Below are 16556 nucleotides of genomic sequence, written 5' to 3'. Positions count from 1 at the left end.
TTATATATATATATATATAATGGAATATTACTCAGCCATCAAAAAGAATGAAATCTTGCCATTTGCCATGACGTGGATGGAACTATAGTATATTATGTTAAGTGAAATAAGTCAGTGAGAGAAATACAAATAGCATATGATTTCACTCATATGTGGAATTTAAGAAACAAAAGAGATGAACAGAAAGGAAGGGAAGGAAAAATAAAATAAGATGAAAACAGAGAGGAAGGCAAACCATAAAAGAGTCCTTTAAATATAGGAAACAAGCTGAGGGTTGCTAGAGGGGAGGAGGGTGGTGGGTTGGGGTAATTGGGTAATGGGCATTAAGGAGGGCACCTGATGTAATGAGCACTGGGTGTTATATGCAACTAATGAATCACTAAATTCTACCCCTGAAACTGATAGTACACTATTATGTTAACTAAATTGAATTTAAATAAATAAATTTTTAAAAAAGATATATGACATTCTGGGCCATAAAACACACCTTAGCAGCTTTAAAAGAATAGAAATCATACAATGTGTTCTCTCATACCACAATGGAATCACTAGAAATCAAGAACAGAAAGATAACTAGAAAATGCCAAAATATGAGGAGATTAAACAACACATTTCTAAATAGCACATGAGCCCAAGAATAAATCTCAAAAGAAACTTAAAAATATTTTGAACTAAGTGAAAATGAAAACAAATTTGAGGGAGCCAGTGAAAGCAGTGCTTAGAGAGAGATTTATAGCATTAAATACCTGTCTTAGAAAAGAAAAAGAAATACTTAAAATCAGCAATCTATATTTCCACTTTTGGAAACTTAGAAAAAGCAGCACAAATTAAATCTAAAGTAAGTAGAAGAAAAGAAATAATAAACATTAGAGCAGAAATCAATGAAATTGAAAACAGGAAACCAATAGAGTAATCAGTGGAACTAAAAGCTACTTCTTTGTAAAGATATATATAATCAATAAACCTCTAGCAATGTATAAGGGGAAAAAAAGGAGACAACTTAGTAATATCAGAAACAAAAGAAGAAACATCATTAAAATCCCATGGACATTGAAAGGATAATAAAAGGAACTATCCACAAAAAAAGGAACAATATCCACAAATTTGATAACCTACATATGGACAAATTCCTTGAAAGGCACAAGCTGCCAAAACTCACATAAGAATAGACAATCTGAAAAGGCCAATATCTATGAAATAAATTGGATCAATAATTAAAAACCTCCAAAACAGAAAGCACTGGGTCAGATAGTTTTACTGGTGAAGTCTACCAAATATTTAAGGAACAAATTATACCAATTTGCTTTAAATCTCTCTGAGAAATTAGAAGCAGAAGGAATTCTTCCTAGCCCATCCCATGAAGCCAGTATTACTATAATACCAAAATAAGACAAAGACATCACAATAAAAAACTACAGACTAATATCTCTCATGAACACAGATGTGTAAATCCTCAACAAAATATTAGCAAACTTGGGGCGCCTGGGTGGCACAGTGGTTAAGCATCTGCCTTCGGCTCAGGGCGTGATCCCAGCATTGTGGGATTGAGCCCCACATCAGGCTCCTCCGCTATGAGCCTGCTTCTTCCTCTCCCACTCCCCCTGCTTGTGTTCCCTCTCTCGCTGGCTGTCTCTATCTCTGTCAAATAAATAAATAAAATCTTTAAAAAATATATTAGCAAACTTAATCCAACAAAATATAAAAAGAATTATACATCACAACATAGTGGGGTTTATCCCAGGTATGTAAGGTTGATTCAACATTTGAAAATCAGTTAATGTAATCAGGCACATCAACAGGCTAAAAAATTTTTTAAAAATCACAGGATTTTAAAATGGTCTAAGTCCATAACACTGACAACCTCAAATATTGGTGAGGAGATGGAGCAACAGGAACTTTCATACACTGCCGGTAGGAACACAAAATGGTACAGCCACTCTGAAAGACAGTTTTGCAGTTTCTTATAAAACTAAACATACTCTTACCACAAAATCTAGCAGTCATACTCTCTGGTATTTACCCAAAGGTATTAAAAACTGATGTCCACACAAAAACCTGCACAAGGAGGTTTATAGCAGCTTTATTCATAATTGCCAAAACTTGGAAACCACCAAGATGTCCTTCAGTAGGTTAATGGCTAAATAAATAAATATGTCCACATGAGGGGATACTATTCAGCACTAAATGTAAGTGAGGTATCCAGCCATGAAAAGACATAGAAGAACTTTAAATGCATATGCATTTCATATCATACTAAGTGAAAGAAGCCTATCTGAAAATGGCACATGCCGTACGATTCTAACTATATGACATTCTGGAAAATGTAAACTATGGAGACAGTAAAAATATCAGTGGTTGCTAGTGCTTGATTAGAAAGAAGGAATGAATAGGTAGGGCACAGAAGATTTTTAGGAAAGTGAAAATACTATTTGATTCTAAATAATGATGGAATCATGTCGCTATATATTTGTCCAAACCTACAGAATGTACAAAACCAAGAAAGAACTATAGTGTAAACTATGAACTTTGGGCGATTGATTTGTCAATGTAGTCTCATCAGTTGTATTAAATGTACAGCTCTGGTGGGGTATGTCGATAATGGGGAGGCTCTACATGTGTAGGGGCAAGGGTTATTTGAGAAATCTTGTAACTTCCTCTCAATTTTGTTGTGTATCTAAAAGTGATCTAAAAAAGTAAAGTGTTTGGTTTTTTTAAAAAAAGAGAGGGCCCCGTCTCCTAGTCTCTGTAGGAGGGTTGCAGTCTAACTTGGATAAACACAATTAACAAACATAGATGGCTTAATCACATAGACCAGCTTCCCTGCTAACATCCTCCAGTACATTTTCACTAGCTCACTCCAGTGCTTAAAAACTTTCCTGCCTTTTGTTTTGATGGAGTTGAGTTCAAACTCTTTCCTTTTGCAAAAGTCTTTAATGAAGCCTTTCTTACCAGTTCTCCTTGTTTAGTGCAATCTTACATTGACGACTCTCATAGAATTTTCCCTCCATGGTTAGCAATAATGTGACCCTCACCTGAAGGCTCAGTACTCATCCAGAATCTGACATCAATCCAGTCTTGAATATGATGTAGGGAAGTTAAGAAATCCTAGTTCAATAATTCACATGAATTAGCAATAGGCTTACTTCAACCACATAATTTTTATAAAAGGACTTCTACCTTGCCTCTGAAATGATACCCCACTTGGTTTCCACTCATGGACTATATCTACTGGTTTCTCTAACTAAGATTTCGTGCCCTACAATCTTCCTCATTCCTCTAAGACCTTACTACTTTCATCTTCTAATCCAACTAAGAACTAGATTCCAACTAAGAACTGTTTGCTATGTGACAATTTCTATAGAGACCTTTATTTTGGAGCCTCAGTACCATTTTCTGCTGCCAGCCCATTTAGAAATATACAGCTTGGTACCTGGATTATTCCATAACATACTTTGTCATATGCTCTGGAGTTGTTATTTGGCCTGCCAAATGGACCTATCACTTATCACTTAGGTCTTGTTTTGTACCTAAGTCCCTTGTGATTGGGTCTAGATTGCCAGGGTGTGCTACCTGCTGGTCAAGCTTATCCCCAAGCACTTCTCAAGTGACAATTTAAGGTCATATTTTATGCTAAAATAAAATGTTGCCCTAACTGCTAACACTGGGTACAGAGAGATAGGCTCAGGTGTTGTCTGTGTTTTGTTCTAGGCTACAGAATGTACAACTTGTGCTTTAACATTTTTTTCCATTTTAGAAATTAATAGGCATATAATTTTACAATGAGTTGTGCTTATGGTTTTATACTCAATTTAAGCATATTATTTTTTATTCAATTTAGGTCCATTGATTTGGAATAATATATTTTGGAATGCATAGAATTCTTTGGAGGATAAATTGAAATTCCATAAAAAGCTTCCCAAATATTAAAAAAAAATGTTTAATTTACAAAGAAAATAGCAAAGGCAGTAGAAACTAATAGAGAGGCCTCTGGGGTTCCCAGAAATAAAGCCACAATATTGGATACAAATCTCTTTTCATCTGGGGCATACAGAGAGGAACTCAATGAAAACAATAAAGGAAATAAAATCTTCTTGCTATTTTCTTCAAATTTTTTCTTCAATTAGGTCTGCCCTTAATGGAAGAGACAGTTTCTTTTCAATACCTCCTAGGCTGCATAGATTTCCCAAGGAAAGTCTGCACTTCCCGAGAGAATCATCTATGGATGTTCTCTTGAGTACCAACTCATATTACTACTAAAACCATCCCTTCCGTTCTGCATAGAGTAAGCACTGAATTTATTGAATTATTTTTTAAAATGACTCTTTTCTACAAAAGTATGGATAGGCTCTTCTAAATAATCACCTGCCATCTCTATCCAAGTCAGTAAGAATATATATTCAAAATAATGATAGGTGTGAGCTTTTATTATTTGCAGAATTCATTAAAGAGAGATCATACCTTGAATTCAAATGACATTCATATATGTAGGACATGGCTGGCAAAGAGGCTAGACCAGTGGTTCCCACCAGCAATTTTATTCTGCAAGGGCCATTTTTCAATGTTTAGAGACTTTTTCGTTGTTACATCTGCAGGAGTGGGGAAGAGTGCAACTAGCATCTAGTGGGTAGAGGCTAGGAATGTTGCCAAATATCCTACAATGCTCAAGAAACCCCCCTCAACAATTATCTTGTCCAACATGTCATTAGCGCAGAGGTTGAAAAACCTTGGACTAGGCAAATCAAAGCCTTATTGGACGAAGGCTGACAAGCCTCCTGAGAGAACTCACTCCAAGGTAAAAATGAACTAGAAGGGCAGGGGAAATTCTGAGTATGGCATAGCATGTTGTGCTTGTTTCCAAAACAGCCCCTCCCTCATTGGAAGCATTCTGGATCCTAGAGAAAAAAGAAACTAGAAGGAACAATGCTGAAATCTCTCACTAAAAACTCAGCAGAGCAGTATGATTTGGAAACCTTTTCTCCAACATGTACCATGGAAAAGGGAATGGAGTGACCTTCCACTTTCCCCAACAATAAAAATCACAGCACTTGAAAAACTTTCAGTTCCACCAAGACGGAGTAGCTTCATTCCTCCTAGGTCCTCCCTCTTACAACTAGAATCCCTGGATATAACTCAACAAACAAGTAGAGGAAGACCCTGAAAGGAAGACAAAAGAAACCTGACAGATTGAGGACCTCAGAACTTGAGGAACATTATGGAGCTGTGTGGGTTCCCTGAGTTTCTTTGCTGCCTACTGTGTACCTCAGAAGTGCTGTAGAAGCCTCCAAGCCAGAACAAGCAACAGAAAGACAAAGTAAGCTCCAAGAAAATCCTGTTTCCACTAGCCAAAGGACTGAAGAAAGGGTAGCCTAACAATTTCAGTAATACCTGCTTTACTCCAGCCAAACTCCACTGAAAAACCCTTCTCCTTGCCCTCATCTTGCAGGTTTGACAGGCTAAGTGAGGAGATGGTCTTCCACTGCACAACCCCAAAAATGGAAGGAGGCTCTATTTTCCTCCCCTAAAAGGGAGGTAATCAGTCCTCGATTGCCAAAACCAGGTGGTACTCCAGTTTCACTGCTGGGATACTGTCAGATGGGCTGAGTGGGAAGTTGATTTTTTTTTCTTTCTTTCTTTCTTTTTCTTTCTTTCTCTTTCTTTCTTTTTCTTTCTTTCTTTCTTCTTTCTTTCTTTCTTCTTTCTTTCTTTCTTTCTTTCTTTCTCTTTCTTTCTTTCTCTTTCTTTCTTTCTTTCTCTTTCTTTCTTTCTTTTATTTCTATCTTTTCTTTCCAGTTTTACTGAGATATAATTGACATAAAGTACTGTATAAATTTAAGGTGTAAAGCATAGTGATTTGACCTACATATATTGGGAAATGATTACCACAGTAAGTTTAGTTAAACATCCATCATCTCATAAAGGTAAAAAAAAAGAAGAAGAAAGAAAAAAAAGAAAGAAAGAAAGAAAGAAAGAAAGAAAGAAAGAAAGAAAGAGAAAGAAAGGTAGGTTTCTTTTCCATGTGATGAGAACTCTTACTCCCCTAACTGCTTTCATATATACCATTCTGCAGGGTTGCCTTTTCATCTCCCACTCAGCTAAGCAGGCCGTATTCTGATGGTTCAGCCAACATTTGTACCACCCTCTCCTTTTTTTCCTTTGTTGTCCTTTCTTCTGGGTTTTTAATGTATTCTTAGCTTATTTTTCAATATATTTATATTCTTATAAATAAATTTGAGGTAATAACCTCTTAACATACTGCTTTGCTGCATTCCATAAATATCTTATCATTTCCTAATCTATTGAAAGGTTATTTAACAGTTCATTTCCAGACAGGTGAGGTTTTGGTTTTTTTTAAGCCATCCTATTGTTATTAACTTCAATTTTTATTTCACCAAGATCAGAAAACATTGTCTATTTTTTGCTGATTCTTTAGAATACACTGAGGATTTTTTAAAAGTCTAACACAAGACCAATATTTATAAACATTCTCTGTGTGCTCAAAAAGAATATGGATTTTCATATTTTTGGATGTAAAGTTACATATAAAATGCAGGTCTATAATCCTTTATTTGCAATTCTAAAACTTAAAAGTCTCCAAAGTTAAGAGTTTTTTAAACCTATTTCTTGGAAAAATCTAAGCTTCCCTGAATGGATTCAGTGACCTATCCTGACCTGATTGGCAGGTATTTATTGTCTTTATTTTTTATTTATTTCTTTACCTGTAGAAATATTAAGATTCGATCATGGAGTCTTGTGCTTGAGCCTTCTAAGGATAATACATAGCATATATTTTATATCATTTTTCTTTCTTACAAAAAAAATCTAAATTCTGAAATTCCAATGGGTGTTATATGCAAATAATGAATCATGGAACACTGCATCAAAAGCTGGGGATGTACTGTATGGTGACTAATATAACAAAATAAAAATTTTTAAAAAATAAAATTAAATAAAATATGTTCAGTGTATATAAATGTTCCATGTGTTTATGAAAAGAATGTGTATTCTTCAGTTGTTGAATACAGTGTTCCATATCAGTTAGGTTCATTTTGTAAATGTTATTCAGTTGTTGTATATCCTTACTGATGCTTTTTTCTCCTTATTTCATCACTGAGAAAGATGTATTAAAATCTTCCACTATGATATTATAAATAAATAAATAAATAAATAATAAATTTGGAAACTCAGCTGGTCTGTGGGTTTCAGATAAGACTGTTACCTAAATATATATTAATTGATCATATTTAAGCCTTTTATCTCTTTGTTTATATTTAAATTTGTTTTGTTCATTATTTTCTGAGAAAAGTATCCCAAACTCTTCACATCAATTTCTGACTCATCTATTCTCAAATTTCTATCAGCTATTGAGTTATATGTTTAGGGGTTATTAATGTTTGCTGCCTATATGTTCAACTTTTGTATTCATTATCTGTTGCTGCATTACAAAATATCACATCCATATTGGCTTAAAACAATACATATTTATTAAGTAGGTCAGGAATCTAAGTAAAACTTAACTAAACTATTCACTCAGTGTTTAACAAGACTAAAATCAAGGTATAAGCTAGGCTGTATTCTCATCTTGAGGTTTGACCAGAGAACAACCCACTTCCAAGATTCCTCAGAATATTGACAGAATTAATCTTCTTGTAATGGTAGAAATCATGGCAACTTGTTTCCTCAAAGCCAGCAAAGCAGAACAAGAGAGAAAGAGAAATTGACAGAGAAAGAAAGAGGCTGCTGGTTCAAATCTCTGAATTCATGAAAAGCATGAGACTTCTTTTAATGAACTCACCTGAGTAGGCCAGACCCACCCAGAATGACCTCCCTTTAACTTAAATTCAACTGCTTATAAGCCTTAATTTCTTCATCTTTTCCATATTCTATTAATTAGAAGCAAGTTACAGGGCCTGACCACGGTCAAGGAGAGAGGATTATACATGGGTAGGGTCACTGGGAAGGGCATCTTCTTAAAATTACACCTAGCCCAACTTTAATATAATATCTCACTCCATTGTGCCTTTTACAAAAGTATGACATTCCTTTTTGTCCCATATGATATTCTCCCCTATAAATTCTATTTTGCCTGACTTTAAAAAAATTCTACTTTGCTGCTTTGGCTTTATTTTATTATATTGGTAGTAAGTACATATGATCCAAATGTAATTGATATACTGGGTGCCATCCTATATCAATACCATTCCATGATATTGCTTCAAAACATACACACACACACAAGTGTTGAGATTTGAACTGATTGTTTGAAAAGTTCAACAAAATTGACAAACCATTATCTAGACTAAAAAAACAGAAGACCCAAATAACAAAAAGCAGAAATGAAAGCAGAAGCACTAGTTGATGCCACAGAGATGAAATGTATCATAAGAGACTACTATGAACAATTATGCACCAACAAATTAAATAACCGAGAATAAATGGATAAATTTCTAGAAAGAACCAACTTCCCAAGATGGTATAATAATGAAATAAAAAAAATCTGTACAGACTTAAAGATAAAATGGGGATTAGACCGGTAATCAAAAACCTCCCAACCAAGGAAAGCCTAGCACTGGATTGCTTCAAGCAGAATTCTACAAAATATTTAAAGAAGAATTAAAAGCAATTATTCTCAAACTCTTAAAAAATTGCAGAGGAGAAAACACTTCCAAACTCATTTTATGAGACCAGCATTACACTGATACCAAAATGAGACAAAGATACCACAAGAAAAGAAAATCATGCACCACTAACTCTGATGAATGTTAATGCAAAATCATCAACAAATTCTAGCAAACAGAATTCAAGAGCAGGTTAAAGGGATCATATACCATGAACAAGTGGAACTTATTTCTAGCATGCAAAAGTGTTTCAATGTACAAAAATTCAATCCATATAATACACCACATTAACAGAATGAAGGACAAAAATTACATGATCATTTCATTTGAGGCAGAGAAAACATTTGACAAAATTCAGTATCCTTTCATGATTAAAAAAAAAATCCTCCTTTTAGGTATAGAAGGAACCTCAACATAATAAAGGCCATATATGAAAAGCCCACAATCGACATTATATTCAACAATGAAAAACCTCTAGGATCAGGAACAAGGCAAGTATGGCTACTTTCACTGCTTCTATTCAGAATAGTACTTGAAGTCCTAGCCAGAGCAATTAGGCAAGAGAATTAAAAGGCAGCCAGTTTGGAAAGTAAGAAGTCATCTGTTGGCAGATGACATGAACTTATATATCAAAAACCCTAAGGTTTCCATTAAAAAAATTAGAACTAATAGGTGAATTCAGCAAATTTGGTATTTCTATGCACTAACAATGAACAATCCAAAAAGAAAAATTAAGAGATAATCCCATTCACAATAGCATCAAAAAGAATAAAATTGTTTTGAATAAACTTAAGGAAAAAAAGGACTTGTACAATGAAAATGACAAAACATTGGCTTTAAAAAAGAAAAAAAAAAGAGGAAGAAGAAGAAGACACAAATAAATAGAAAGACATCCATGTTCATGGATTGGAAGACTTAGTATAGTTAAAATGTTCATACTACTAAAAGCAATCTACAGATTCAATACAATCCCTATCAAAATCCCAATGGCATTTTTTGCAGATATAGAAAAAAAAAAAAAAACAACACTAAAATTCACATGGAATCTCAAAGAACCCCAAATAGCCCAAACAATCTTGAGAAAGAAAAACAGAGTCAGAAGTCTCATACTTCCTGATTTCAAAGCATACTGCAAAACTATAGTAAACCAAGCAATATGGAATTGACAAAAAGATAGATATATAAACAAATGGAACAGAATAAAGAGCCTAGAAATAAACCTTTGTGTATATGGTCAACTGATCTTCAACAAGGGTGCTAAGACAACATAATGGGGAAAGGATAGCCTCTTCAACAAATGCTGCTGGGAAAATTGAATAGCCACATGTAAAGAAAGGAAGTAGGGCCCCTACTTTACACCAAATAACAAAAACTAATTCAACATGGATAAGATACTTAATTGTAAGACCTGGAACTAGAAAAGTCCTAGAAGAAAATATGGGAGAAAAGTTTCATGAAATTGGATTTGGTGATGATTTCTTCACCAAAAGCATATACAACAAAAGCAAAAATAAACAAGCAGGACTACACCAAACTAAAAAGCTTCTGAACAGCAAGAAAACCAACAACAAAATAGAAAGGCAACCTATGGAATGGGAGAAAATATTTGTTAACTGTAAAGCTTATAAAGGGTTAATATCAAAAATATAAAAAGAACTACAGCTCAACAACAAAAATAGCAAATTACTCAATCAAAAAAAGTGTAAAAAAATTTGAATGGACATTTCTCCAGAGGTATAAGAAATGGCCAAAAAACATATGAAAAGATGCTCAACATCACTGATCATTATGGAAATGCAACTCATACCAACAATGAAATATCACCTCATACCCATCAGGACGGCCCTATCAAAAACAGAAAATAAAAAGTGTTGGTGAGGATATTGATTAATTGGAAACCTTTGTGCACTGTTGCTGGGAATGTAAAATGGAGCAGCCACTTTGGAAAACAGTACTGTGATTCATAAAATAATTCAAAGCAGAATTGTCATATGATCCAGCAATCCCACTTCTTGATATGTATCCAAAAGAACTAAAAATACCATCTCAAGGAGATATTTGTACACCCATATTCACTGCATCATTATTCACAATAGCTAAGAGATGTAAGTGACCTAGATGTCCACTGAAGGATGAATGGACATGGGAAATGTGGTATACTAATATAATGGAATATTATTCAGCCTCCAAAAGAAGACAATCTTGTCATATGCTACTACATGGATGAACTTTGAAGATACTATGCTAAGTGAAATAAGCCAATCTCAAAAAAATAAATACTGAATGATTCCACTTGTATCATATTTAAGTGGTTAAACTCTTAAAAATAGAGAGTAGAATGGCATTAACTAGGGGCTGAGATAGAGGAAAAAAAGGAAGTTGCTCAGTCAGTGTTGATTCACTTTCGCCAGATGAAAGTGTTCTAGTGATCTGTTGCACAACAATGTGGACATAACACTACTGTACACTTAAATGATTAAGATGGTAATTTTTATATCTTTTTTTACCACAGTAAAAAAATGATTGAGATTTGATGTCTCCAACTGGAAATGTTTTGCATACTTCGAGCATCAAAAATAATAAAGGTGATAGGCTAAAGTTTGCCAGAGGGGAGAAGAGTAGGGAGATGGTTGAAATAGATAAAGGAGATTAAGAGTACACTCGCCTTAATGAGCAGTGAGTAATGTAAAGAATTGTTAAAACATTATATTGTACACCTAAAACTAATATAACATTGTATGTTAATTATACTTCAATTAAGAAAGAATGATAATAAAGGTTATAGATAACACAGGGAAGCCATGAGTTAATAGGTATCGTTGAGACAGAGAGAGGGAGAAAGAGAGAAAGAAACTCTAATAAATGTGGAAAAATTGACAGAATTTTTTAAAAATGAATTTTACAACCTCCAATAAAATAATTGACTCATCAAAGATGTAAGAATGTTGAGTGAAAAATTGTTGAAAACAGAATTTTTACATGGACTCAAGCTTTGCCCCATAAATTACTTACAATTAGAAAGGAGAGAATGTGTTTTTACAATGGAGATATCTGGCATTCAGCAGCTTAACCAAATGACAACTGGACATCTGGTAATTATGTGATACAATAAAAATTACATAACATCATCTAGAATTCTTGCCAAAAATGTTTAACCTTAATCTAATCATGAAGAAATAATCAGATAAACCCATAATATGAGACATTTTATATGACAACTGGCCTGAATGCCTCAAAAAGTCAATGTCAGGGGAAAAAAATGGGAGTGGGCAGAATGCTGTTCTCAGTGGAACGATACTAAGGAGACACAGCTATTCAAAAATAAGATACAAATCTTGAATGGATCTTGGATTTTAAAAATATATATAAAAGAACTAGCTGTAAGAAGTTTTTGAGGCCATTGAGGAAATTTGAATACGAGATGATGATATTTTATATTGTTGAATTATTGTTAAAATTTCTTATGCTCAATATGGCTGCATAGGAGAATATTTGTGCTTAGAATTACAAGCTAAAATATTTGGGGTTGAGGTGCCATGATGTCTGCAATCTACTTTTAAATGATTCACCAAACGATATTTGTATGTGGAGGGAGAAAAGCAAATGTAGCAAAATCATAAAATTAAGTAGATCTATATAAAGGGTATACAAGTGTTCCATTTTTTAAATTTTCAAATCGTGAAACCAGGGGAAATGAAGAAACACAGATTTCTACTATATTGTTGGGGGAAATAGAGGAGGGAAATTGTGATGAACAAATTTCCCAAGTATTTCCTTTATGCCTCTCTACTCTTTCACCCCATTTCAACTCCCTACCGAAGCTACCACTTTTTCCCTCTCATTCTCTCTCCTCCACTCTCCCTCCCTCTTTCATTTCATTCCATCACTCACAGGCAAAAGACACAGACACACAGACATACATACACACACACGTATGCTCACACATGCACACCCCTAAACACACATCCCTTGTAAAATCCATTCAGGTTGCCCACTGTCCTCTACAACAAAAAAGCTAGGTAATCTGCCCAGCAACTGCATTATAACAGGGTACTGCATATTTCTTTGAAAAAAGTTAGGTTAGCAAGGTGAAGAAAATGCTAAATTCATCCTTACCAACAAAGACTGACATGAATTCATAGGAAAAATAAGGTTCTTGCTTTCTCAATCCATCACATGCAGCCCTAAATTTTGACCACTCTATGGGAGAATCTACGTAAAGTATTTGAGGGCCAATTTTAAGTTGAGAAGGTTGACCTTCAAATACTGCCAAGCCCCTGACAATTGGATTAGAAATGGTTGTAGTTTAAAAGTTTGCCACAGTAGCAAAGTAGGCAAAGAGCTGATTAAAGAATTTAACAGACGCAGGGAACCCAAACACGCAAAATTAACCCCTCAAGTAGTACAAATATTGTTAAAGTCACCTCTGTGCTAACAGTGCAGAATGATAAATGCTCAGGCATGCCTCTTACACCCTACAGACTGGAATGATATCTAGATTGGGAAGGGGAAAAGCAACCTCATTGTGGGCAGAACATAACGATTAGGAAGGACTCTGTAGTCTAAAGATGTTTGGTTAAGAAAATACTAGACCCTTGGGGCGCCTGGGTGGCACAGCGGTTAAGCGTCTGCCTTCAGCTCAGGGCGTGATCCCGGCGTTGTGGGATCGAGCCACGTCAGGCTCCTCAGCTATGAGCCTGCTTCTTCCTCTTCCCACTCCCCCTGCTTGTGTTCCCTCTCTAGCTGGCTGTCTCTATCTCTGTCTAATAAATAAATAAAAAATCTTTAAAAAAAAAAAAAGAAAAAAAGAAAATACTAGACCCTGGAGTCAAAACCTTTAATAATAAAGTAAACTAAGTTTACCGCAAGCTTAGTTCGCTATGCTCTTTCTCCCCTAATAATAGTCAGTAGTACTAATACGTAAAAGGCCAAGAGTTTTATATGATGTTTATTTTTATTGGCTTTGAGACATCCATATTTATAGACATGGGACCCACAGGGTCATGTAGAGTTGGAAATTATCTTCTGTCCTTGTTGGCTTTCTTTTGCTATGTGTGAGGCAATGCTAGAGTTCTTTTAAAACTACCTTACTTATCTAGGAAAAAAATGGTCTGATAATTAGCTATTTTCTTTCAATAAAATCCAAGTCTGCAGACTTCACCAGCTAAGCTTCTTAAGAAGTACAAAGTATTCAAAGCTATGGGTGTTTCCCTACATTTCTGGTATAAACATTTGTCACAAATTATTATTGTGATGCAATGCAAAATGTATGCACTAAAGGAGCAAACCCTGGTTGATTTAAGGACTGATTATTATTGCTCTACATTCTCAGTGTCTATATAGTCATGTTTGCGTATTTATTCTGTTCCAAAGTTGTATCTATGTGGCTAAAGAAACATTTGTAGAGCAGTTGATTCAGATGCCACACAAACAGCATAGGGCGAAAGAGCAAATTAGCAGTAAGTTTAGCAAATAGAATATAACAGATGTCTCCCATAAACATAACAACAACAACAAAAAAAAACCCAAGACGAAACAAAATAAAACAGAAAAATGTAACTATCTAAAATGAGTATAAAATGAAATGATCACCAATTAATTCTAAGTAGAACTGAATGACCTCTAAGATCCTGATTAGGGAAAATTTCCTCTCATTGAAGATAAAAGGAAATGTTCCGAAGAAAAAACTTGTTTTACCCTATTCAGAATTATGATGGACAAAAACTAGCAAGAGATTGGTACTATCCTGCAGATAGGAAAAGTGGACACTTGGGGTTTATCCTAATAATACGCTTATTTTAAAGCAGTGCTTACAAAAAAAAATAAATGGAGAATTACAATTTTAGGCTGATGTGTTCATCCTAAATTATTTCAACTCTCCAATTTATTTTGAAAATAAATTAAGACAAATCACACTTTAAGTAAAAGTTATTGTGCTTTTGAGATGCAAAATACATAATTGTGTATTTTAGAACACACACACACAGAGAACACAGCATACCGTTTGAAATCATGTTTAAGATGTCTCTAGAACAGCAATTAGCAAAATGTGTTTGGAGAAATGCAAAAGCACTAAAAGTCATCACAAAAGGTGTTAAATTTGTACAAAATTTAAAAAAATATACATTTAAAATATACATTTATGACATCAATTGCTTCATATTGGGAGGTTTACTAAATCAAGAAACAGTAACAGTTTGAAAGCCTGCAGTTCATTGTGCTAGAGCTCCATATGTCCAGAACAAATTTCTCAAGACACGCTACAGTGAGAAAGTGTTGTGTGTCACATATGGGAGGAATTCTGACTCTTGACTGCAGGACTCCTGTGAAACCATTTTTTTACAGTGTCTTCTAAAACTCCAGGTGTTTGCCCATAGCATCCTTCTTTGTGGAGCCTCTCCAGGGACCACTGTCTGGAGACACACATTTTGGAAATCTCTTCCCTGAAAAATTGATGGTTTATGGTGGTATTTGAAGCCCTAGGTGTAGATAAGATGGTGCACTAGTGTTCGAGGACTGATGTTACGAAAGTACTACAAAGGGTCTTAAAAAGAAAAGTAATGTCTTACAATCCTGGACATTAGAATTCTGAGATCAAGGTGTAGGCAGAGGCAGCTCCCTCTGAACCCTCCAAGGATCTGTTCCAGACTTCTCTTTCAGCTTCTGGTAGTTCCTTGGCTTGTGGTTGCAAAACTCCAGACTGCATATGAAGTTCTCCCCATCTCTGTGCCTCTGTCCAAATTTCTCCTTCACATTTCACTCATCACAAGCAGTTCTACTGTTAACTAGTGTTTCAGTTTACCTTTTTCAACTTTTGTGAGGAAAAGAAACCACTGTCATACAAAAGAAATGTTAGCAGTATTTCTTTGAGGTGGCCTTATATTTAAGTGAACAGTGAGCTGGAGGTTCTGGTGCATATTTTGTAATATTTTCAAGTAAAACTAGTCTCGCCCTTCTTCTGACTGACAGTGGAATTCTCTAGACCATACATTTTATCACTCAGAAATATTCCATTTACCTTTTATTATATATATTGCCTTGTGTTATGTTCCAGCAATTTCAATAAGATTGTAAGTCACTAGAGAGCAACAGTACAGTCCATGTCAATTTTATATCCTCAGTATTGCTTATCTTAGAGCTCAATGCAAGGTTACATGCTCAATAGAAACTTGTTTAAGAAATTAAATTATTAACTACTCTCCAAAGAGAAATTGTCAATAATCACAACTGGCAAAGCCATCCAAAATTATCCACTGAAGAAAGCAAGATTGAATCTACTCCCAAGCCTTCTCTAACTATAAAGTATATATAAAAGTTATGAGTTTTCATCATTGAAATTTTTGTCACACCTTGGCTTCTGCCTTGGTATCTGCTCTCCTCCCATAATTTCCAATGACTGCTCCCTGGATTACTTTACTGATTCACATCTCTGCCCTTCCCTTATAGGGTGGCATTCTCCAAGTTCCTATTTTTGGTCTGATTCACATCTTTTAAATCATCTCCCTAGACAATATTCACCTATTTCAGTTGTCAACTCCAAAGCAGACTCTGCTTAAGTATAGTTCCATAGATCTGACCTCTTTTCTTAAGCACAGAGACAAATGTCCAATTTTCACCTACCCACACTTAAACTTGTTATTGTCTCTAAAAACATCAATTCTTTCTTCTGTAACCTATATTCTGAGGAAATGAGTATCCAATAGTCATTTTTGTTTTATTCTTCTTTTTCACCTCCTATATCCAAAATATTAAGTCTTGATAGTTCTATCTCCATATGCCAACTATCCTCTCTTTTTTCTTCCATTGTCATTAATGCTGATCTGTTTCAGACCCTCAGTAGCTTTGCACAAGAATTTCCTTTATTCACTTGACTTTTCTGCTCATTCTCTTGACATCCCAAACTACTTTCCAAATTGCAGCTATGCTGGATCTCTCCCATTT

The sequence above is a fragment of the Ailuropoda melanoleuca genome, chromosome 7 (assembly GCF_002007445.2).
Source record: "Ailuropoda melanoleuca isolate Jingjing chromosome 7, ASM200744v2, whole genome shotgun sequence".
In the NCBI taxonomy this organism is placed as follows: Eukaryota; Metazoa; Chordata; class Mammalia; order Carnivora; family Ursidae; genus Ailuropoda; species Ailuropoda melanoleuca.
Note: the sequence above shows the minus strand (reverse complement) of the source record.